The sequence below is a fragment of the Silene latifolia genome, chromosome 2 (genome assembly GCF_048544455.1).
Source record: "Silene latifolia isolate original U9 population chromosome 2, ASM4854445v1, whole genome shotgun sequence".
Taxonomy (NCBI): Eukaryota; Viridiplantae; Streptophyta; class Magnoliopsida; order Caryophyllales; family Caryophyllaceae; genus Silene; species Silene latifolia.
In genome coordinates, this window is record NC_133527.1 from 29,721,862 (window position 1) to 29,748,279 (window position 26,418).

At 38.7% G+C, this 26,418-nt stretch overlaps 2 long non-coding RNA genes across 3 annotated transcripts; both read right to left on the minus strand.

Annotated features, from left to right (window-relative positions):
* Positions 1-981: 981 nt before the first annotated feature.
* LOC141642549 (uncharacterized) lies at positions 982-23,073 on the minus strand. 2 transcript variants are annotated; one of them, XR_012543333.1, is made up of 4 exons: positions 23,054-23,073; positions 15,121-15,210; positions 8,833-8,970; positions 982-1,586 (listed from the first exon to the last, which is right to left on the minus strand). It is a non-coding gene; the product is annotated as an uncharacterized LOC141642549 (long non-coding RNA). The 2 variants fall into 2 exon arrangements; XR_012543332.1 differs by lacking the exons at positions 15,121-15,210; positions 23,054-23,073 and having other exon boundaries at positions 8,833-10,029.
* A 314-nt stretch (positions 23,074-23,387) lies between these two features.
* On the minus strand, positions 23,388-25,488 carry LOC141629102 (uncharacterized). Its single transcript, XR_012537227.1, has 5 exons — positions 25,377-25,488; positions 24,623-24,692; positions 24,403-24,543; positions 23,654-23,746; positions 23,388-23,571 (listed from the first exon to the last, which is right to left on the minus strand). It is a non-coding gene; the product is annotated as an uncharacterized LOC141629102 (long non-coding RNA).
* Positions 25,489-26,418: the final 930 nt, after the last annotated feature.

Sequence of the window (26,418 nt, forward strand, 5' to 3'; positions counted from 1 at the left end):
GCCTCCGCCCATTTTTCATCGTACTACTCCTCTATATTTTCTTATTTCTCCTCAACGCCTTCCTTATTCCTCTTCTTTTTATTGTTCGCATCCTTCTCTCTACCTCTTCTTTCCCGTTACTCTCTTTCTTGACCACCATCCCTTTTCCCTTCCTACTCCCTTACACCTTCCATGCCCCCCATCCACCTCTTATATATCCTCTGTTTCCCTCCTCCTCCATTTGCTCTCATATTATCACTCCTCCCATTTTTTCTCGTACCACTCCTTCATATTTTCCTCTTTTTCCTCCCAATCTTGCCTATTTTTCCTTCCTTTTATGGTTCATGTCCTGCCATTTCCCTGTCCTTACCTTCTATTTTTCCGCCCCCTTATTCTCTTTCTCGACCTTCATCCTTTTCCCCCATCAGTATTCTCCCCTTTCCTCTGATTATCTTTTATCCCCCTCTTTTTTTCTCTTTAACGTTACCGCCTCCTTATTCTCATTATCCTCCCTTCTTTCATCCTCATTGTCCCTTTTCCTATTCCTCCCCCCTTTCTATTTTCATGTTGAGTTGAAACACTAATAAAAACGAAATTCAAAATATTTAATAAATTTTATTTTTTAAGTAGACTTTTGTTATAATTTTTTATAATCTCATTATAATCATTTCTCTTCCTAGTATTACTACTCCTCCTTATCCCTTTTCTCCTCTTACTACTCGTCATTTCCCTCTTACCCCCTTCTACTCCTCTTCCTATTTCCCCTACCTCTCCCTCTTTCTTGTCGTCTTTATCTCTCCATTTACTCTCTGACATGCTCCCGACCTCAACCGCCTCCTTCTCCCCCCCTTTATCTCCTTCACTCTCTCTCCATAACATTTTTCATGCAAATTTGTTAAGTGGGATACTATGTTGGTGAATCAATTACTTTAAACTTGTTTGTTGAGGATATTCTCACTATTTATGGTAAAACTAAGTTTATAATTGCATTTATCATGAGAATATGTTGTAAATCTTTCCTTATTTGATTTATTAATGTATTCCCTAAGGGCATACGTTAGAAAAGCCCTTGTTGGAAAAATCTTAAATATTGGCATTCAATATGATGGACGTCCACATGCTCCTATTCCAATCCAGGTTTAAAATTAAGTCTGAAAATTGAAATACACCAAAACTTGTAGTTCATAAACATCCAAACAAAAGATGTGAAACTTGTTAAGTGCAATTTTGCTGCCTCCATCTGTAAATCCATCCGTAAAACTCTCTTATTTTCTTCATAGTTTCGACATGAACTTCATCATCCCCGTCTCTCTTAAGTACTATGATTGACTTGCAAAACTAAACAAAACAGCAAAACTGTACAGATTAGCTAAAAAGGAATGACTCATTAACCCGGTGCTGACAACAAAGAGAGACAATTTCCCAATAACAAGAATAATATTAGATCTTTGAAATAAACAAACCTTCTGCTCATTTGAATCCGTCTCAGAAGAAGAGATTGACCCTGATCTTGATCACACCCTCTCAGTTTTGCCGGAACTCTTATCGACTGAATTCCTCCTCCGGCGCTCCATCAAATTACCCTACCTCAAATTCACCTCATTGCTCTGCACACACAATTTCAACAAACTATTATTAGGGCCGTCTATATAGTTTAGGCCCATAGCTAATGATTGTAATTATAAATATGCTTATTGATTAATGAGAAGGTAACACGATTCCGCATTCTATCATGGTATCAGGTTTAGGTTACGATCTCTCACAACCCTAAAAAAAAAAAAAAAAAAAAAACAAACACCACGAAAATCATCTCCGCGGCCGCCATGGCCGGTGATGACGTCAACCCTCCACCCACCAAAATCGATTCCCTTTCGCCTTTTTCACTTGTTAATCAAGAAGGTCCGGGTCAGTCGATAACTCATATCAAACTCCGTAGCGACAATTACGATGAATGGAGTCGTTCAATGCGTCGATCTTTGAAATCAAGACGCAAATACGGTTTTTGTGATGGTTCGATTGATAAACCCACGGACGAATTCATGCTCAGTCAATGGGAGGTTGTACACTGCACCGTTGTCCAATGGATCCTAAACTCGATTGATCCATCGATTCGGGACAGTGTCTCCGATACCGAAGATGCTCGACTTCTATGGTCAGAAATTTCCGATCAATTTGCCGTCGTTGATGGCGCGAAAATTCATAATTTAAAGACTCAGCTACACGAATGCCGTCAGACGAAAGGTATGTCAGTTACCACCTACTATGGAAATTTAAAAACTTTATGGGACGCCATTGGTGCCCTTGAACCGCCTTTCTCGTGCTCTACTGCCGGCTGTCCCTGTGGCGTTACAAAGGCGGCACTTGTCCGTCAAGACACGGAACGGCTTCATCAGTTTCTCATGGGTTTAGACAAATCGCTTTATGGACCCATTCGCAACCATCAGCTAGCCCTCGATCCCTTGTCGTCTTTGAGTCGTGTGTATCACGCGGTCTTGCAGGAAGAACGGCTTCTCACTGGGCCCTCTGTTACGCCCGAGGTACCGGAGGTTATGGCTTTTGCCGTTCAAAAACCAACACCTGCGATCACTACCACGCCGAATGCCCCTGATTGGCGTGCGTTGAGAGACGCAGAAAGGAAGGAGCGACAAAAGATTCGATGCTCCTTCTGTGATGCCCCGGGTCACGACGTGCCAAATTGTTTTATCAAATCTCAGAACTTTCCGGATTGGTGGGGTGATCGTCCCCGCACACTTGAAGCTATGAAGGCAAAGCGCGCATCCTATTCTCGTTCTCAGGGGGGGCGTGTCAATTTCCTCGGGGGCAGCAGCTCCTCTTCTATTCCGACACAAGATCGACTTAGTGGTATGTCTCCTCATTGGATTATTGATACAGGAGCCTCACACCACGTAACCGGAGATGATTCATGGTTGGCCGACCCACATCCCATTCCTCCCTATCCGGTTACCCTCCCAAATGGTCACAAGGTCTCGGCTAATGTGGCTGGGACGGTCCGCTTAAATGAGTTTCTTGTTTTGCGCAATGTTTTATATGTGCCCAGTCTTACTTGTAATCTCTTATCGGTATCTCAGTTGGTAGCTGTGACAGATTGTGTTGTTAGTTTTACTAATACTTCTTGTCATATTCAGGACCGTTCTTTGAGGACGAGGATTGGAGTCGGTGAGCAGCAGGATGGACTTTATTTGCTGCGAGCGGTGGTTAAACCAACAATAAACCGGGTGAGCGCTGATTCTTTCGAGTTGTGGCATCGACGTCTTGGCCATCCATCCGCCAAAGTAGTTAATTTTTTGCCCTTTGTTAATGATTCCCGTTCCAATTCAGACATTGTTTGTGATATCTGCCATGAGGCGAAACATTGCCGTAGTAGTTTTGCTACAAATAATAATAGAGCTTCGACAATTTTTGAATTAATTCATTGTGACTTATGGGGTCCCTATAGGTCACCTTCTTCCTGTGGTGCCCGATATTTTTTAACTATTGTTGATGACTATTCTCGAACTGTATGGGTTTATTTGCTTCTTGACAAAAAAGAGGTTACGGACATGTTTTTAAGCTTCTTTGCTATGGTTAAAACTCAGTTCTCAGCTGTCGTAAAGCATGTTCAGTCAGATAATGGGACGGAATTTTTTAATATGGCTGCTTTTTTTCGCCAAAATGGGATTTTGTTTCGCACTTCTTGTGTCGGGACACCTCAGCAAAATGGCCGGGTCGAAAGAAAACATCGACATATTTTGAATGTCGCCCGTGCTTTGATGTTTCAAGCTCATCTTCCAATCGATTTTTGGGGTGAATGTATACTCACTGCGGCCTATTTAATTAATCGTACACCCTCCCCTTTGTTACAAAATAAGACTCCCTATGAACTTTTATTTGGGTCTGCGCCAAATTACCAACAAATTCGGATATTTGGTTGCTTATGTTTTGCTCATAATTTAAATACCAAAGGGGATAAGTTTGCTAAACGAAGCCGTAAATGTTTATTTCTTGGCTATCCGCAAAATAAAAAAGGTTGGAAGGTACTTGATTTGGCCACTCGGGAAATATTTGTAAGTCGGGATGTGTATTTTTATGAGAATAGCTTTCCCTACTTTCCGGATGATATGCCCTCTCTGCCAAATTCCGCCCCTGATGTTGACATTAATTCGGCTGGTCCTACTTCCTCTCCATTTTCTCCTGTTGACGAAAACTTGGAGGACGCTCCTGCTTTGGATGCCCCGAATGGGTTAGACACAACGGATTCGACCCCTGCTGCTTCTGGGTCAAATACGGATGCCACGAATCCTATACCGAATGCTACTGGTTCTGGGGTTGCTACCACGGGTTCGGGTTCAACCACGGCTGCCATGGGTCGTGGCAAGCGGCCCAAAATTCCTTCCACTCGGCTTCGAGGCTATGTTGTTGGTACCACCGCCGCTGCGTCCTCCGATTCCGACTCTTCTCCCGACTCTCCTCGTTCCTCAGGTACTCCCTATGCTATGGCTAATTACTTGTCTTCCCATAATTTTACCTCGCGCCATCGAATTTTTCTTGCAGCTATTACTACGGGTGTTGAACCACCCAATTTTCGCGCTGCTCTTTCTAGTCCCGATTGGTGTAAGGCCATGAGCGCTGAAATTGCAGCTCTTGAGGATAATGCTACTTGGGAGCTCGCTGACCTCCCCGATGGTAAGAAAGCTTTGGGTTGCCGTTGGGTATATAAAATCAAATACAACTCTGACGGTACCGTTGAAAGATATAAAGCCCGCTTGGTCATTTTTGGTAACCATCAGGTTGAAGGGATAGATTACGGTGAAACTTTTGCCCCCGTAATTAAAATGGTTACGGTTCGTTCCTTATTGGCCGTTGCAGTTATTAAAAACTGGGAACTTCATCAAATGGATGTGCACAATGCTTTCCTCCATGGTGATCTTGACGAAGAGGTGTATATGAAACTTCCCCCGGGCTTTGGGAAGGGTCGCGAAGGCAAGGTATGTCGTCTCAAAAAGTCTCTTTATGGGCTTAAGCAAGCCCCCCGATGTTGGTTTGCTAAGTTAGCTGCGTCCCTGCGGAATTACGGGTTCAGTCAGTCCTATTATGATTACTCTCTTTTTAGCTATGTTCGTGATAATGTCTGTCTTCATGTCTTGGTTTACGTGGATGACCTGGTTATTGCGGGTAATGACTCAGCTGCTATTTCGGCTTTCAAAACTTATCTAGGGAAGTGCTTTCACATGAAAGATTTGGGAGTGTTGAAGTACTTCCTTGGTATTGAGGTTGCTCGAAGTTCAGAGGGTATTTTCTTAAGTCAACGGAAATACGCCCTTGATATTATTTCCGAGACTGGTTTGTTAGGTGCTAAGCCCGTGTCTACTCCTCTTGAAGTCAATCATACTCTCGGGGCAGCCAAGGGGGCCGTGTTGGACGACATTGAGGCTTATCGCCGTCTTATTGGGCGTTTAGTTTACCTTGCTGTTACGCGACCGGATCTCTCCTACGTTGTGCATGTCCTTTCTCGTTTTTTGAGTGCACCGCGCAAGGAGCATTTAGATGCTGCCCTTCGGGTAGTTCGTTATCTAAAAGGGAGTCCAGGACAAGGGATTTTGTTGCGGGCTGATAGCAAACCAATAGTGAGTGGTTGGTGTGACTCGGACTGGGGCGGTTGTTTATCAACACGTAAGTCCGTATCTGGCTGGGTTGTCTTTCTTGGGGACTCACCGATATCTTGGAAGACAAAACAACAGCATACGGTCTCTCTTTCCTCCGCTGAAGCAGAATACCGTGCTATGGCTACCATCTTATGCGAAATTAAGTGGGTAAAGGGCTTATTAACAAGTCTTGGTATATCCTTCTCATCTCCTATCAATGTTTTCTCTGACAGCTCGTCTGCAATACAGCTGGCTCAGAATCCCGTTTTCCATGAAAGAACGAAGCATATCGAAATTGATTGTCACTTTATTCGTGACGCTATTCGCGATGGTCTTATTCGGCCGCACCATGTCTCGACTGAAAACCAATTGGCTGACATATTTACGAAATCTTTAGTTTCTTCTCAATTTTTGATTCTTCTCCGCAAACTGGCCATTCTTGATCTTCATGCTCCAGTTTGAGGGGGGGTATTAGGGCCGTCTATATAGTTTAGGCCCATAGCTAATGATTGTAATTATAAATATGCTTATTGATTAATGAGAAGGTAACACGATTCCGCATTCTATCAACTATTCATGAAGTGCACGTGGTCAAAGTGCACGTGTCCGACACAAAAGCAATGATTTAGCATGAAATCGTGAAGCAAACATTTTATACTCAATGAAATAACATAACAGTGCCCTCCTTTGGTCATTAAGATGTTGTTCTAACCTCCTTCGTGTTGAGACATAAAAATGAGTTACCAAACACACAATTGTCTGCCTTGGTAAAATGATAAATAAAAGGTAACCATCCATAAGATTTAACTTTTCATTAATAAGTACCACACTCTCTAGGTCTTTTTAACATAGTATAACTGATAGGAAAGGCAAGATAAGATGTTTTAGATTAATCATTGGCCATGCATACATGCATTAAGGGTAGGGGCATCACCTAGTTTTGTAATGTTGGAACATCTAAAAAAGGCTATACTTAACAAATTCACATAGACTTTAATCTAAGTAAGAATAAAAACAATTCTAGCACAAAAAGTGTGAGGGGGGCATTAAGGCCCTGTTCTTTTGGACTTAAAGTCACTTAATTTAAGTTCACTTTAGATCCTATAAGTTCAGTTCAGTTCAGTTCAGATCCTATAAGTTCAGTTCAGTTCAGATCAGATTAGTTTCAGTCCAAAAGAACAGGGCCTAAGAAGTATACAAACACCTACCCTGCAATCAGATTAGCTCAATTACTCTAATAAACATCAAATAATCATCAAATTCACAACCCATATTAAGAAAATCTACACTAAGAGATAAAACACACTAATCTGGTGCTTGAAGTGACCAAAAACAAAAGTCGGAACCCAATTGTCGCTCTAAGTCTTACGTCACCCTCTCACATGCACTAAGTGGGAACCCCAATAATAAGGGGTACATGTCAAAGGATGACGTTAAAATTGTGCGCCATTCGAAGACGCCGTATCATTATCCATTGGATACCAATACTACAAATCTACAATATATCATGTTCACGGAAAAAGAGATAAGTGGCCTTACTATGATAATACCTACGCATGAATCATTTCTTACTTGACAAGGCACGTAGCTTAATGTTCACTGTTTAGGCCTAAAGGTGTTCCAAAACGGTTCGGTTCATTGAATCATTAATTAAAATCGGTTCGATCGTATTTTCGATTCGGCCAAACTCCTAACCTATACCGTCACAAGCAGTTCGGTTAACGGTTAACCAGTAATCTTTCTAGATTTACTTTTTTTTTTCAATTTTCGTTTATTTTTTCAAGCGATATAATTAAATTTTTATTATTTATCATACCGAACCATAAAATTAAATGATTTACTTTAGTATTAACCAATTCAAGAGTTTCCAGTTTGAATGCACTAAGAAATGGAAACGGAAGAACAACTTTTCTGTATAATTTTTTCTTTTTTGTTTAGATTTTTTTAGTAAAAAGTTTTGGTTCGGTTAATTGATTTTCTAAAATTGGAAGCCAAAACCTGAACCGTTTCCATGCCAAATTTAAAAGTTCGGTTCACCGAATGCTTTGTCAAAATGGTTTGATAAACCGTACTTAAAAAATGCAGGATTTTCGGTTCAATTATTACGGTTCATTTTATTTTGAATACCCCGAGCATTTGTCCCTCGTACAAACATCTTTTCGATATTATACATGCATCAAAAAGTGCACTGAGAGTTTATGTGGTCAAATACTCTATGGAATAGATAACAACTCACTCAGACAAAGGGAGTAACATTTACCTATACATGTACATCCATCAATAGATCAGAGATCCAAACAGACAACAACATCCCCTCAATTGGTTCAAGCTACACCATTATGTGCTCGTTCGTTATGTGATCACCTCGTGTATATGCTCATCCTTTTACTTACACAGAATTCTCTAATTAATAATTACGATACATTATGTCTTAAATAGGAAGTATTCAGAGGACGGGAGAAGCGTATACAGAAGCAGAGTTCATGCATCCACTGGTAAAGCCGGAATCATTAATTTGAAGGGTGAGTTTGGAAAGGTTAGAAATCCATGTCTTCCTCACGAAACTCTCCAGAATGGTTCTCATTAGTGACAGAGAAATAAAGAGTGTCATAAATGTTGAAAGTCCTTCAGTCAGCGCACTGTGACGGATGTCGACATTGAGCTTTGGTTTGTGGCTGATTTCAGGAGAAGCAGAATGAGGAGCCTAACCCCATAAATGGTTCCAAGCACCTGTAGAATGTATGCACGGAAAAGTATGATTTACCATGAAAGAATGAGACTCAAATTTTCAAATAGCCACTCAGAAAAGCAGTTTGCCCTTCAACTCCAAACATTCAGAAACTTAAATAAATGGAAAATTCCGCTGAAATTATACATGTACTCCGTAATAAGCAACACATCAGGAAGTAACGATAGCCATCAACAAGAGACTTGAGCATGAACCAGTGCCTCAAACCTCCTAACTAAGGTGGTGTAAGAGGGTTTGATAGATGCATGAGCCCCTGTATCCTTTAGAGATTATTCAATATTCAGTTAGTCTTTTTACTCTTATATGAGACGGTCTTATATATAAAATCAACTCAAACACTCGGGTTATTCTCAATTAATTATATACTTCGTAGGTAATTAGTTGATCTTTTTACTCTTAATGCCAAGGTTCCTCAGGGTCAGACAAATTTTCAAAACAGTGACAGATAGCAGAGTAACTCACAACATTTTTGCAAGAGAATAATGCTTCAGAGGCAAAGCAGCATTCTCAGAACAGCATTCACATCAAGTCTCCCAGTATAAGCATCAGATAGTATAGATAAATTTGAAAACCTTCTCGTAAAATGTCATAAACTACCATCTGCAAATAATAAACATGATTAAGTATTCAAAATCATTAAATTCAACAACTCAAAAGCACCAAACTTCAACATTATGGCAAACAAACAGCCGCCACCCGCTAGAAATTGCAGGGGCGGGGAAACTACTGCCTACCACTAAGCATATGCATAATTTGGAAAAATAACAATAAAAATATCACTCATCAAAATCAAATAGCCAAACAAAGCGTAATTAATTAAAACAAACTCCATTCACCAAATTTCTAAGATTAGACAGCAACAAAGCATTGAATGACTCCTAGTTCACAACAAAAGAAACGCAACCATCTTAGTGAGCCATTTTGCTTTATCAGATAAGAGTCATAAGACCATGACATAAACCTCGGCCACAAAACCAAATCAGGACCTATTTATCACAAGGTCTTGTCCTCTACTCTGTATGGAACTGTAGGATCATCGTACCACTAAGTAGATTAAGAGTCTAATTGTACATAAATAAACAAAGCGTGTGAAAATTTGTTGTGGCTTATCGTGTGCAAATTCTATGTAGTCAATATTAAATAGTGGAGGACAGGACCTCTACATTTTTCCCTTAGCTGGTGGGTGAATCGAGAGTTAACTGAAGCCAATGAATACGTCTGACCTAACATAATATTTTACAACGGATAATCAGAAAAAGGATAGAAGATATTTAATGCTGTATTTAACTAACCATTGTCTTTTTTTGCTTTGCTTTTAAATTACAAAGCGTCACTGGTGGTGACATTTGGCGTTGAGCTGGTGACATTTGACCCGTTTTAGTTAAAGTGAGTAGATATTTGGCTCGTCTATAGCCATAGACGGATATGCGCCGTCTATAATGAGAATTTGTGATCCTCAATAGACTAAAACTGAGATTAGACACAATTGCAAACATACTTATAGAACAACCCGTGAAAAATGATGCCCGCTTTGCTAAATAAGGAGTGATAAATACACCAAGTTGATTAATACTTGTTAGAAGAAGGCTGAGTTAACAATCTAATTTATCAAATTAATATTTGAATGAATAAAAGACAATACAAAAAATTATATAGAAATGATGAGAATGTGTGGTTAATGTTATTAATGATCAATCAGAGAAATGTACAAGTATATATAACAACAAGAAGTATAGAGCAAGCCTAAGACCTAGTTTACAGCTTAACAAAATGCTTGACAATAGGTAACAAATAACAAAAAGATATGACTAAGTTGTTGCTAACAACCGAGAGATTCAAGGGAAGATTTGAGTTGACTAGGTGAGGAAGCTTTATCTTCAATACTCCCGCTCAAGATGGACGGTCGGGAGCGTAGGCCAATCTTGGAAGCCAAGTCGAGGAAACGAGGCTTGTGGAGAGGCTTAGTGAGCGTGTCAGCCAATTGATCGCTACCATTGATATGTTGCACGCGAATATGACCAAGGCGAACTTGTTCTTTGACAAAGTGAAATGACAATGCTAAGTGTTTCATCCTTGAGTGAAAAACGGGATTCGCGGAGTAATGTGTAGCAGATAAATTATCGCAGTAAATGGCGGGTGGCTGAGGGGCACGAATGTCGAGCTCTTGTAAAAGCGAGATAAGCCACAATAGTTCAGAAGTCGTGGCAGCCACGGCTCTGAATTCGGCTTCAGTGGACGAGAGCGAGAGCGCTCGTTGCTTGCGTGAGGACCAACTTATAGGATTGGAGCCAAGGTAAACAAGATAACCCGAGGTGGAAACATAGTCGGAGGTGTCTCCTCCCCAGTCTGCGTCGCAGTAGGCATGAAGACGTAAGGGGGAGGATTTATTCAGGTGGATGCCGAGATGAAGAGTACCCCGTAGATAGCGGAGCAATCGTTTTAGGGCAGTCCAATGGAGGGTGGTCGGGTGGGTTAAGAACTGGGCAAGTTTGTTGACAGAGTAAGCGATGTCGGGTCGTGTAAGGGAGAGGTATTGGAGGCTACCGATGATGGCACGATAGGTGGTTTCATCGTGAATGGGCTGGGCAGGTTCGGCTAGTAATGGGGGATGAGTGACCATGGGTGTGGAAGCTGGGTTACTATCCTGGTAATTGTATTTATGGAGCAAATCAGAGAGGTATTTGGTTTGGTTTAGATGAAGGCCGGTTTTGGTGGGTGTGACCTCGACACCAAGGAAGAAGGAGAGGGGTCCCAAATCTTTGAGGGAAAATTTTGTAGCTAGTTGGTGAATGAACTGTTGGATGTGGGTGTAGGACGGGCCGGTGACGATGATATCATCAACGTAAACAAGGACAAGAAGTTTTATATGGGCCGTGGTGTAGATGAAGAGTGACGGGTCAGATATGGAGGGTTTGAAACCGTAGCAAAGTAGGTAAGATTTTAATTCGGTGTACCAAGCTCTCGGGGCTTGTTTGAGGCCGTAGAGAGCTTTGTGAAGTTTGCAGACATGATCGGGTTTTTCGGGGTCAACGAAGCCAGAAGGTTGTGTCATAAATACGGTGTCAGTGAGATGTCCTTGGAGGAAAGCATTGTTGACATCAAGTTGATGAAGATGCCAGTTTTGAGTGACGGCGATGGTGAGGATGAGGCGGATTGTAGTTGGTTTAATGACGGGACTGAATGTTTCCGAGTAGTCAACACCCGGTCGTTGGTGGAAGCCCTTGGCAACTAACCTAGCTTTATGTTGTTTGAGGCTTCCATCCGGATTGTACTTAACACGATATACCCACTTGCAGCCGATAACATTGTGGGCTTGTGAGCGGGGAACGAGGGTCCAAGTTTGGTTCCGAATAAGAGCTTGGTGTTCATCGATCATAGCAGCTCGCCAACGGGGGTCAATGAGGGCTTGTTTGGTGGTGGTGGGTGTGGTGTGGGTAGTAGCAGCAACGGCGGTTTTTGCATACCGAGGATTGGGTTTAACAATATTGTGGGAAAGTCGGGTGGCAACACGGTGGGGAGGAGGAGGAGGGGGAGGTGGTGGCGGTGGTGATGGGGATGGCGAGGACGTGGGGGTATTGGGAATGGGATTGGCAGTGGCCGTGGGTGAGGGGGTGGAGGTGGGAGGGTCTTGGGTCGTGGTGGGAGAGGAAGGTGTTTGTGCGGAATCAGGATGACGAGGAGAGGTGGGAGGGGTGGTGGGGTCAGTGGGTGTGGGTGTGGTTTGCGGAATAGTGAGGTCAAGAATGGGAAGGGAAAGAGTGCACCACTCATCAGTGGTTGGAGTGGTGGTTCGGGTGGTTTTGGAGAGGGTAAGGTACGGGAACTCGGTCTCAACAAAGCGGACATGGCGAGACGTAAATAATTTGGCAGAGGATGGGTCATAGCAAAGATAGGCACTCTGAGTAGTCGAGTAGCCCACGAAGATGCATGGTTTGGAGCGGGATTCGAGTTTGTGAGCTGTGTATGGTCGAAGCCATGGAAAACAAAGACAGCCAAAGGGTCGTAGTTTTAGATAATTGGGGGGTTTATGATGAAGTATTTCATAGGGTGATTTATTGTTGAGAGTAGGAGTGGGTAAGCGATTTATAAGGTAAGCAGCAGTAGAAAAAGCGTAGGGCCAAAACGCAGTTGGGAGGTGGGCGTGAGTTAGAAGAGCGAGGCCGGTCTCGACAATGTGTCGATGACGTCGCTCCGCAAACCCATTGTGTTCGGGTGTATGGGGAGGTGAGGTTAAGTGAGTGATACCATCATTGAGGAGGGCCGGGTTTAACTTTTTGTACTCACCACCGTTGTCGGAGTAGAATTGTCTAATTGGTTTATTAAAGAATTTTTCAACAATAGATTTAAATTGATGAAATGTAGTGAATGTGTCGGACTTGTTTTTGATTGGATATAACCAAAAATAGTGACTATAATGATCGACGAAAATAATGTAATACTTGAAGTTGTCGTGGGAGAGGACAGGGGCCGTCCAGACATCGGAGTATATGATGTCGAGAGGTGAGGTCGAAGTGAGGGTCGAAACGGAAAACGGTAATTTTTGACTTTTATTCATTAAGCATGGGGTACAATGAGAAAAACTTGAAATGCGTAAATTAAATTGAGAGTTGAGGAGCTTGAGGGTTGCATTTGATGGGTGGCCAAGTCGGTGATGCCAAGAGCTGGAGGTTGCGGTGTAGGCGTGGTTGATGGAGGACGGTTGCCACTCGTAGGTACCTTCACGGAATTGTCCCTGAAGAAGTATGGCTCCCGTCGAGATGGCCTTAAAACAAAAGGAAGTGGGTGAGAATAAAGCAATGGCATTATTATCTTTACAGAATTGAGATACGGAAATTAATTTGCGAGAAATGGTTGGGACAACTAAAACATTATTAAAAATAAGGGAATGAAGAGAGAAAGAACCATGGTGAGTGATTGGGAGAGACGACCCATCACCGATTACGAGGTCATCGGGTCCATCATAAGGAGCATGGAGGGAGAGGGTGTTGAGGTCATTGACAACGTGGTGTGAGGCACCACTGTCAATGAGAAAGGAGGAGGTGGAGGGGTTCGAAGAGGCAGTTGCGGTGTTGGCGTATGGGCGGGTTTGTCTCGGTGGTGGTGGAGGAAAAACAACAGTGGGATAGTCACGCTTAAAGTCCGAGCAATCACTGATAACGTGGCCCCTGCTGCGGCAGTATTGGCAGCGGCCTAAAAAGGGTTTGGGGTCATTGGTGGAGGGTTGGTTTTGGGATGGATAGCGGGGTTGAGGAGGGTTTTGGTGTTGGTTACGGGACTGGTTGGGGTTGGGTTGATAACGGGCAGTGGTGGGTGTGTAATGACGGGTAGAGGCAGCGTGGGCAGAGGGTGTAAATGGGGTGGCAGTGGGTTGGGTACTGACGAGGAGCTCATGATTAATGAGCTTCTCATGTAAATCCTCAAAAGTAATGGGTACGTCACGAGCACGGACGGCATCGATGACGGGTTGGTATAATTTTTGGTCGAGGCCATCAAGGATTTGACTCGTGATGTCCTCGTTATCAACGGGTTTTCCTAATTGGGCAAGGTTAGCGGCACAAGTTTTAATGGCTAACATGTAATCCGTGATGGATTTGTCGCCAAGGGTGATGTGTTTGAGACGGTTCTTGAGTTGGAGAATGTGACCGCGAGAGGGGTTAGCATAGGTTGTGGCAAGAAGGTTCCAAGCGGTTTGTGAGGTGGTGCAATCGAGGATGAGCGGGGCAACGGTGTCATGGAGGGTACCGGCAAGAGCGCCGAGGATAAGTTGGTCTTGTTTGAACCATGTGTTGTAGGCTGGGTTCGGGATTGGGTCAGGGTGGGGTTTGGCCTCGGTGGCTGCGGGTGTGATGGTTTGTGGTGGAGGAGTTGACGAGCCATCAAGAAAGCAGAACAGCCCGAATCCTTGAAGGAGACGGGTGATCTGAAAACGCCAAGATCGATACGTTGTTGGGGTTAGTTTGGTGCATGTGGGAAAGGAGATCGAGAGCAAGGGTTTCGTTGGTTCGTCGACATTGGGAATGAGGTTGTTGGAGGTGTGTGCCATGGTTAGTCGATTGGTGAGAGGAAGGATTAGGAGTAGGGTTAGGATCGATATAGGGATTGATACCATATAAGATTATAGAATGTGTGGTTAATGTTATTAATGATCAATCAGAGAAATGTACAAGTATATATAACAACAAGAAGTATAGAGCAAGCCTAAGACCTAGTTTACAGCTTAACAAAATGCTTGACAATAGGTAACAAATAACAAAAAGATATGACTAAGTTGTTGCTAACAACCGAGAGATTCAAGGGAAGATTTGAGTTGACTAGGTGAGGAAGCTTTATCTTCAATAGATTGAATGTGTCATGGTTTGGTTTCGCCTAAAAAAAAAAGAGGTAATTAGTACTACATAATTGAAAGCATGACAAAAGTGGAATAGAAAGAAAGAAAACGGAAATGGACTTGAATGACATACCCATCATAATATTCGAAATAAAAGAGACAGAGAGAGAGAAACAGGAATATTGACTTGCAAAGGAGAAATTTATTAACAGGGACTGAACAATTGAGAATATCTTACAATCTGATAATGTTTGGGTTAGATTGTGGAGTAGAAAATAGAGATAATGGTTATGTTACGTCTAGTCCCCAGTTCTTTTAATCCCTCTTTTCGACAAAACAAATGGTAACAGGAAGAAATTAGAAACATAACTTTGCTCCATTTAAACAAAAAAAATCAAACAGTGGTAATCATAGTAGAGAACATGTGCGTCATTAGGGTCCATTTGAACAAAACCAAAAATCCAAACAAATCTGGATTTCGATGGAGAACTTCCAGTAAACTGGCCAAGTGCCTGCAAAAAGAGAAGTTCATCAGTAACAAGTTCACGAAAACTCATATGAGATGGACTTGCATTTGAGAGCGAAAAGGCTACAAGTACACGGGGTGTACAAGGGCCTTGGTACACAGGCCAGTGAGAGCACGCCAAGTGGAGTTTGGTAGGGACCATATGGAATCTTTTTCAAATGAGTTTTTAGAGGGATAAATTTGAAAATTTTGAATTTCAAATTCAAAAAGAGACAACCTATTAATTGCTACACTTTCCAAAGATCATTAGCAATATTAATCTAATTTTTTTATACTAATCTCTATACTAATTATTTTTTGTTTCTTATATTTATTTTATGTTCTTATTTATTTTAACCTCATTTCTCTAACTAAAAAAAATCGTTTCTCTCACTTAAAAAAATCAGTATATTTTTTCCCCAAATCTAATAATCCATAAAAAAAAATCAGTATATTTTTTTCCCAAATCTAATAATTCCTTAAAAAAATAAGTATATTTTGTTTCCAAATCTAATAATCATATTTAATTATTAAAATCTCCTACTATATTTCAATTGTATCGACACCACCATCATCTTTAATATGAGTTTTAATCAATCTTGTTCTTGCGATTCACATTGTTATCATAACTTGGTTCCAATCCGTCAACTCGTGAAGAAAAATGGACCTAACAAAGGAAGGTTTTTTTATCGTTGTCCCTTATGGAAGGTATATTTATGTTTATAGCTCAAAATAATATAATTAGTATAATATCTATGTTTATTGCTCTAATTAATTTTTAATGCATCTTTAGACTGAAGATTGTGGTTACTTCATATGGGATGAATGCGTGGAGGTTGATCGGAACATGAACAGGTTGATTGATCTAAACAACTCTTTGGAGGATAGGTTACGGCAATTGACATCGGAAAATATTAAATTGAAATCTCGGAAGTTACGTGCTACTAAATCGAGAAAAGTTAGCTCGTCGGTTATTGTATTATTCATGGGTTGTATTTGTATTATTATTATCAATTTGTATTGTGATAATACTACATAAATAAGAGAAGAAGCTTTAATTTGTTATTGATTGTTGATCTAAATTTGTATTTTGACGATAGTTGTCCATTATTCGTTGTCGATCAAAAATAATTTCGGTCTCGGTTTGTTATGCTTGATTATTAAGGTTTTAAAAACTTAAAATGAATCAATTGCAAAAAGAAAAACATTTAATTTGTAATGTGTTAACTTTGCAAATTGCAAATTGCAAATGACATCTACTTTCGATGGCCCAAGTAAATGAATGGATGAAAATGGCCCAATTGAGGAAGTAAATGGGTCGACGAGAAAGAATGGATGAAAATGGCCCAATTGAGGAAGTAAATGGGTCGTTAAAAGTAATCGATGAAAATGGCCCAATTGAGGAAGTAATAATGGGTCTAGTTACCGAAGGCCCAAGTAAGTTAGTTGATAAATAGAATGAGCCCAAATTGTTATATAAGACCTATATTTTGATTGGGCTTTTCCCCTATTGGGGCCACATTCCTAATGGTCTGGTTTTTAACATAGAAACATGGAAAATGAATATTAATGGCCTAAGTGAATAATGGTCAGTCCTACCAAGTTAAATTGCATAATTATTTGTAGCAGCATAAGATCTCGTTGTGGCGTTTGTTACTCGCTTGGCCGTGTTCTCCTCATGTGCCGGATTTATTTTGGATTAAAATTAGTCATCACACATTGGTAAAATTACGGGTATTTTTTTAACGAATAACGTAAGATAGTAATTAAAAAAAATAACAGGAATTTGAAAAGGAAAATGGGTAGTTGATAATCATAGATCCATTGGAAAATATAAACCAACCTTTTAATCCTTACAAAATACGTACTATATAAACCATATTTAACCTAACTAAAAACCAAGAAGTTCAAGTTGATGAAGCTCCAACTCAATTTTCTGGATTTCAATCACCCCTTGTTCACGATTAACTTTCACTTCATGTATAAGAGCTTCCATATTTTCCTGCACGTCGTTCATCCCTCTACTTATTGCCCGCTGCCTTATCGCCTCCGCTCGGTCTATTAGATCGGCCAACTGAGTGTCAATCTCTCGCAACCGAGCGAGTTTGATTCTGCGATTGATAGTGTATTGTACTAATATAGGAATGAACTGTCTAACCATCTGAAATTCATACTAGTTAATTAAATTAAAAATAAAACGTTATGTAAAAGGAAAATTGGATGACAACTACCATTCATATCCCATCGCCAATATGGACATAAACCGTTTATATTCAATCAAAAAATAGTTATGATTGACGGGTTATTAAATTGATTGTCACATACATGCAAAAATCGTTTACGGTTTTAAACTTATACAAACAATTTCATTTAAAAGAAAGAATGGTTAAATATCTTGATGAAATGAGCAGTAAAAAAGAAAGAATGGTTAAAATACCTTGATGAATGATCAAACAATTAGTAACAAGAGTTGTGAACAAGTTTGGAGTCCTCCTTACAAGTATATATGAGATCTAACGGTAGTTTTATTTTTGTAGATGAATGTAAAATAGTGCCATTTTACTTTTATAATGGGGAGAAAGACAAATTTTTTTATTTTTCTTAGTGATGATGTGTTTAAATCCTGCCAATTGGAAGTCAAATCAACATGCATGCATGCTAGATTTCTGCCTTGCTTGCTTACACGACACACATAATCAAATCAAATCAATTGTAATTCTTTTTATGTTGTGTTTAGTCAAATCAAAATAGTTTATACGGACTACTTAATAGGAAAATCAATCAACTATTAATAGATATTCATATGTTATATCGAGACCAAAGAAAATCAATGATAATAAAACTGATTCAAATGGAAAATATTAAAAACCCACATTTAAAATTTACATACTTAATATAAGTGACATCATGCATGCCCACTAAATTAAATAGAACTTAAACGAGAAATAGAGGCTCTTAGGGAGGCATTCTCTTCCATGATTTTGATCTTCACCTCCTTTGCTAGTTTGAGGTCTCGTAAAGCGGATGCAATATCTCGCTCGCATCTTCTCCATCTCGGCATAAAGCCACGATCTTTGGCAACCTTGAGTGGGATCTGAACATTAACAAGGAATAGGTTGTTCTTCCTTTCGATTTCCTCTAAGCGATTTATGAAACATTTGTTGTACTCTATTGTAATCAATGTTTTGGTAATGTTCCGATCCATTATTTTGAAGGAAGTTTTCAGTTTAGGTTTTAAAGGTTTAGGGTTTGAAATATTGATAGACAAATCAAATTAGATAATGGCTTGGGTAGTAGATATGGTTAGGATTTACTGAATATACAAATGTATCATATATATAAATAAAGTGTGGGTCGTGTCTTTTCATATGCCACACAGGAGGATTTTTAATTATAAATTAAAATTAACAAGTGGAAGTTGAATTAAAATTAATATGTTTATAGGAAATGACAACTTGTCCTTTAATCTTCCTAAGTACAATGAATTGTATTTTAATAAATCGACGTAATTAATATAATTCCCAGTATTTAAAACCGATATTTATTTATCAACTCTTGTTCAAGTACGAAATTAAAATGACGTCACATAGTTAACATTCAAAATCGAACAAAATATAAAAGGGGTAGAAGAGAAAACCCAACCATGATAGTTAATATTAAGATAAACTTAAATAAGAAAAGTACAACATAATAATATCTAATTAAGGACTTCTTTTAATCCTTACTAATTTAAGGATTTTAAAGCCTTTAGATCATCCTCAAGTTCTTTCCTAAGGTCAATGCATTTTCCATAAGAAACAAACAAGGATTGTATGAGATCATCCGCTTCCTTTTCAATCTCCTTAACGCCATGTACATAACAATAGTTCCGAGTTTCAATCGCACCAACAATCATCTTCATCGCTCTCAACTCTTGTTCAAGTACCGTTTGAATGTTTTTTTCCAAATTGGCGATCAAACCCATTGACATACCACTTAGGTTTGCCATTTGAAATCTTTTGTAGTTTTAGTGAGAAGAAAGAGATAACTATTGTTATTTTAAATTGTTTTCTTTTAGAATGATGTTAACCACCTAATATTTATAATTGAATTTATGACCTTTGGAGAACCGTGCGTTGAATAGTTAAAAAAAATTGCCACTTGCGTTTTTATTTTTATTTTTATTTTTGACAAATTGGTTCATAAATTATGACTGTTGGTGATTGCCAATTTCATTTACCTTGCAAACAATGGCCACTTGCATAGAAATCAAATGAATGATACACCTGATGTAAGAGGTAGAAGTAGAGAAAACCCAACAATGTTAACTAATTTAGAAATAACACCAGGATAAACTTAAAAAAAAGTACAACGTAATTATATAACTAAATATCAAACAGGAATAAAATAAGGTCTCCTAATCCTTATTAATAATGAACTTTAGAGCGTCAATATCCTCTTCAAACCCTTTTCTAAGATTGTTAAATTTTTCATACGTACCCAACACGTATTTGATGAAATCATCCGCGTCCTTTTCTGTTTCCTTAAGGCCCCTTAAATAACAATCGTTACGAGTTTCAATCGCCCCGACAACCACCTTCATTGCTTTGAACTCGAGTTCACGAAGATTGGAAACTTGTTCTTCTAAAAATAGCAACGATTCAATTAACAATTCATTAAGGTTTCTCATTCTAAAAATTTTAGTTGATTTATTTAGAGAGAAGATAAAAGGTGAAATAGTTTAGAAAGAGATGAATAGTTATGTTTTAGAATGGCTACTTTGTGTTAGCTCCCCACTATTTATAATTAAGTTGGTGATTGTTCTACTACCATGACATCAAAGAAATTAATTAAATTAAATTAAATTAATATAAATTTAATTTAAAATTACTTTTTAATTACCGTTGCTTCACCATTGCTCTATTAAATATAAAAAAATAAGTTGGTGACTGTTGGCGTACCATTGCTGTATTTTGATTGAAATTATATAAATAATTGAAATTGGCATAATTTTTAAATACTTTAATTTAGCACATTTGAAGGTAAATTAAAGAGTGCAAGGATTTGAAACGTAAAATCGAACTGGTAGATAAGACTTAATTCTGAATTGAAAATAGGAACATAACAAATTCGACCATCTAAAATCGAAACGAGACTATGAATCTACTTGAAATTAAAAGGATCCATGAAAGTTATTTAGTAAACTCTTTGATCCACCCTTGATAAAATTCTTGCAACCCTATCCTCTATTATGGCAATCCTTTGGTCAAGATGAAACAAATCTTTTGTTACTGGGTCTCTTATCCCCTGGCATAGACAATATTCCTTGACTAAATTAGTCCCTCTTCTTATAGTAAGGATACCAAACTTTTTTATCTTCAACGTTAAATGTCACACTATGCCCAAGTCTTCTCGGCGGATCAGCGTTCGTATAAATTAACCCAATTACCTCGTCACGTACCAACTTATATATCTTCTTAGTATACAATTTATGGAAAACCTGCTCAACAAGTAAGTTGCACTCAATCTTATACGGTTTCTCTGTGCAATCGTGATTGTTCGCGGTCTCCTCCTCCACTTTCAATTTCAAGGCTTCCTCAATTTTCTGGGCAAACTGACTTAAAGTAGTCCTCCCATTGACATAAGTTTTGAAAAACCGGCTTTGTTGCTCACTCCTCTGCGTCGACGACATCCCAGCACAAAATATCCCACGCCAATATGCGGGGACCCAACTCTCCCTGATCAAATACGACTCCGTCACCCACGAACATTTTTCAATACCATATTTACGAACCATTTCCTTCCATGCTATCTCAAAATCATGCACCTCCAAACTGTCGTGAACTGCTAAATTAAGGTCACTTGAGATATCGTTCCAAAGTGGATGTTTTCCCAGATTTTTACTAGCATTTTTCAATATGTGCCAAAGGCAGAGCCTGTGGTGAGTGTTTGGGAAGATTTTTTTAATTGCATTACCAATTGCTCTTTCCTGGTCTGTCAATATAACTGATGGAGCTTTACCCATGCATTCTAAAAACTTGGCAAAAACCCACTCAAAACTTTCTTCATAATCACGCGTAACCAAAGCACAAGCAAAAGCAATTGAATTCCCATGTTGATTCACCCCTATGAAAGGGGAAAAAGGCATGCGATACCTGTAACACCATGATTTACTCTATCAGATTAATGATATACTACAAAACTTATACTTACAGAACCAAACAAATAAAATCAGTAATCAGAATAATTTCTATAGTACAATTAAATTGCTAATTTTAATTTAAATTTTATGAATTCTTGAAGCACGATACTCTTACATAACAAAACAAACAAATACGATTAATCAAAATAACATTTTAACACAGATAAATTGAGATATAACGCCTTACATATTCGTCAAGAAAGTTGTATCGTACGACACAACGTCTCCGTACGATTTAAACATAGCTCGGCAGCGTGAATCACACCAAAATACATTCATTGGAGCCCCAAAATCATCGAGCTCAATTGCATAGAAATAATTAGGATCCTCCTCTTTCATCTTCTCAAAATATGCCTTCAATTCTTTAGCATCGCCATCTATGACGCTACGTCTTCGTTCTTGATTGATGGCGTTTCGACTATCACTAAACTTAAAGCCAAGGTTCTCATGACCTCCCCCCTCCAAGACCAACGACTTGTAATTATTTAATATTGAAATACCAAGCAAAGCATCATTGATCATCATCCTCTTTTTGAAGTAGTCATTTATATGTCTAAACCCAACAAATAACCGGCTTTTCTTAGGATCCATCTCATGGTTGTGCTCTAAATGGCATTGCGTTATCTTCACTACGTCTTCATCGTCGAAATAACGGGACTCAATGTAAACATTGCAGGCATCCTTGGTTTTAGCAGCATGACCACAACAAAGCCTTAATCTTTCATACATATGATACCGCGGTTCATTCTTAAAGGAACCTTTTTTTGAAACACCGTCTTCCTTGTACTTTTTAAAGAGTTTATTATTGCGAATGTACCATGAAAACCCCTTCTTATATGCGTATGAATGGGCGAAAGTCATGAGTTCTTGAGATGACTTGTAAGCCAAACCTACAACAGGTTCAACAATGTTGTCGTTGTCGCAGCGAGAACGACGGTGTCATCATCATCCACAGGACCGTCGCCATACAACTCGACATACTCTTTCATTAAATCAACATCGCCATTACATTCTGCTTCACCGTTGCCTTTTGTTTTTCCGTTTCGTGAACATTCACCTTCTTCATACAAGTTATTGAGATCAAAATCAAGAGCCATTTAATCAAATCCTGAACGAGTATTTTTTTTTTGGTGTAGATGTTCAACGAGTATTAAAAAATAAGGTTTCCAAAATTTTAATCACTGTATTTTTTTTGTTCTAGTATAAGTTACTGTATTTAAGTAATGAAAATAATAAGAGAGATAAAGTGTCAATTAAAAAAAAATAAGTGTTGTTAATTATAAAGATTAGATTAAAAATAAGTGTTGTTAATTATAAAGATTAGATTAAAATAAGTGTTGTTAATTATGGAGATTAGATTAAAATAAGTGTTAATTAATCTTGGGGTTATTCCCAATACTAATCCCGCCCAAACCCAAATAATCCCTCCCATTTTTCCCTCCAACTTTCCCTCCAAACAAAAAAAGAATCTTTGACTCACCTTTACACGTGGCGAGCGCTGATTGGCCCGTGTACCAAAGCCTTGTACACGCCGTGTACTCCTAACATCTTTGATTTGAGAGGCTCTTAATAAACTTATAATTAAATGACGAACAACCAAATTAATTCCCATAAATATAATTTCTGACATTATTGCGAAATCATGGGGAATGGGACCATTTCTAAGAACCTGAGGGTGGCTTAGAGCATCCGCAAAGGTGGGGAAATGCCTCCCCATATGTCCTATCTCTCCTCAAATGGGGAGCCTCATTATTGCACACACTTCCTCTTAATTAGAGGCTCCACCATTTATAGAGGAGGTCCCCAAAAAAATAAGAAGGATAAAAAGTGTTCTTTTGGGGAGGTTCCCATATATTTGGGTGTGTGTTGGGGAACCCCATTGTTGTATAGATGTAGATATGAATTGGGGAGAGTAAATGTAAAAGTTAGTGGAAAATGAGGTGGACGAATAAGAAAATGAAAGAGAAAATATGGGGAGCCTCACCTTTGCGGATGCTCTTAGGACATGCTTCAGATCCTCTTTCTAACTCCAGGCAATCCCATAAGACAATGATTAACATCTAGCTGGACCTCGCCGACTATATGCAGCCTATGACGGAGGAGTAAATCGTAATTGCGGTGACGACTACCACCAACTGTGTTCTCAATTGGTATAATTGCTCTATCAACTAACCAAAGTTCAACTGCCTGGAAAAAAAAAAGGGTGAGTGTTAGAAGCTTGTATGAATGAATTTCAAAAAAGGTAAAAATGGGGTTAAAATAATTGAACCTTAAAAGCGGCCTCAAATCCATCACAAGGAACAGTCTCGCAATTCGGATACGCTTTCAAAGCTGCATCCTCGCTATATGATCCGGGGACGCCCTATATTAATGATAGTACTCACATGTTAGACAGGAAACTTAATAATCGACCAGCGAAACAGTTATTAACAGCAGCAGATAGCACAACGACCCCATCAAAACCCGACAGAGACTCAGCAAACACCGGACCGCAAGGATTTTAATAATCAGCAGCAGCAAATTCAACAATATTCTAACAATTCTTTAGCATAACGCCTTCAAAATTCCAGAATATGTATGAATTAAATACAAACAACCCGAAGTATTCCGAGACTGGAAAAGATTGACACAAAACAATCCGGCCTGAAATTGACCAGATCTGCAATGACACGAAAATGACTAATCTGAAACACAGAACCTTAATAGCACCAGCTCGAAGATGAGACAATTGGCCCACCAAATAAAACAATCTCAGAGATTAACCAGAGCTTACCCATACCCAAAATATCCACCGCTAATTAACTGCCTCAAATGAGCAGGTTTGCCAAGTCAGAGAAAAGCATACCCGCAAACTGGAATTGAAAGTTTTTTAGCAGCTACGATCATCATGAATACGTGAAGAATCATAAGAGCAAAAAGATTCAAGCATCGCCATGGCGTTTTCTTCAAATCTTATGTTACTTAATGATCTCTAATCCAACAAACAGGAAGAAAAGTGTACGAAAAATAAGTGTATACCTGGAGATTATGGAGTATGCGACCTCAGGTTTAATATCCCTTGCAATGGTTTCTGCGGAGTTGGCGGCGGCGGCAACGACCTTTGCAGTAGTTTCCTAAAGCTCTCCCCATGGTGTCGTTATGATGCAATTACTTTGGTACCTGTAAAAATACAAAGCTCTGACCAATGCATAAACTTTGAATAATCACATGAACACAACAATGTGCTATAAGTAAATACCCTTTATGCAGATAAGCTTTCGCCATTGAAGCATCCAATTCAATTGCTCTATTTGCATCAGCAACAGCCTCTGTCAATGCAACAAAATGGGTTAACGAAATATCAACAATATCCACAAGCTCGAACAACTCGTTCTCATAAATGCATCATATGCAACAATATCTAAATTGGATCCTCAACTTACAACTCATTAAAAATCCTTTTCTTGATCTTTAATCAATGAAAAAAGCAAAAAAATATCACTACCAATCCAATTCACCCTACCACAAATATTGCATCTTAGAAATAACCCTAGAATTTTTTCTATCATGAACCAAAACACCAACATCCTATGGTTGGACAATCGATTTGATTCGATCACTAATCCACTCATGTCAAACCTCAAATTTTCTCACAAACAATAACAATAGTTCCATAAAATCAACAAACAAACACATTCAACCCCTCAAACAGCAGGACAAAATCAGGTCAACCCTCCAAAAATTTGCTACAATACACTAACAATCAACCTAAAAACAACACTACACGTAAAAAAGATCACGTCTTTAGCACAATGGGAAGATTATCATACTACCAACATAACAAAATTCAACAAACAACTTCAAATAATACAAACCCAAATCAAATATCCTAAATTTATCCAAAATCTATTAAAAAGTCGCAAACTTTATCAAAAAATCAAACCACACATCAATGTACGCGGGTATCAAACGACCAACAAACAAAAATTGAAAAAAAAAGATCAGCTGAATACCAAACGACATTTTAAAATGATAATAATGGTGAAGCCGGTGAGGTGAATTAACCCGCTCCATTTGAGTCCACTGATGCTGCTAAACCTGAAAAAATTGGTCGGCAATTAACACAAAAATCAGCGATTAATAAAAAGTAGTTTATTAGGAAGGAATAAGAGATATGGTATATTAGAATATACCATATATCTTACCGTATAAGTTATATGAGTATTATATTACTATCTTGCAGAATAAGTTAGTATTCTAGATCTAGGGTTAAGATTTGAGCTAGTATTATAAATACGGTCTTATGTATTCATATATAATACTCATATAACTTATACGGTAAGATATATGGTATATTCTAATATACCATATCTCTTATTCCTTCTTAATATAGTTAGCTACATTATGAATAGCACTTATATATAGTTCATCAAATTACCTTTGTATTTGTCAAAATTGTATTGACAAATTTAAATTCAGAGTCGGGTAATGTCCACTTCTTTTTGAAATTTACCCAATACTAACACAAAGTATATACAGTAGCATCTTAACGAAACTAAAAAGTACGGAGTATTAGCATTAAGCGATAGTTAATCATTTGAAGTTTTCTATTGATTGTATACAAATTTTTTAACTTTAATCAAACTCATACATCCCCTGCGTTTTCGGAAGTAATTATTAAAAAAATTTACGTAGCACAATGTGGAAGCTCAAAAGAGCCAATTTTTCAATGCAGCCATGCGGGCTCTGAAGAAACATAACTTTTTACTATTTTGGTCGGTTTTTCTGAGACTTGTATGTCTCATGTTTGTGTTTATATCGTCTACTAATTACATAAGAGGAAGTTTTTTCTGTTTTCGTAGTTTCATTTTCGTTCTTTTGGAGCTTCTGTACCCGCTTCTCCTCACTAAAAAAAATTCAAAGAAACCACTAATAATAAAACAATATCTTCGTGTACTTATATTCTCATAAGCAGATGTCTTTTGAGATTCATCATCTTCTTGAAGCTTGTTGTCCAATTACATTCAAAACTTAGCTAGCTATATTTGTCCAAAA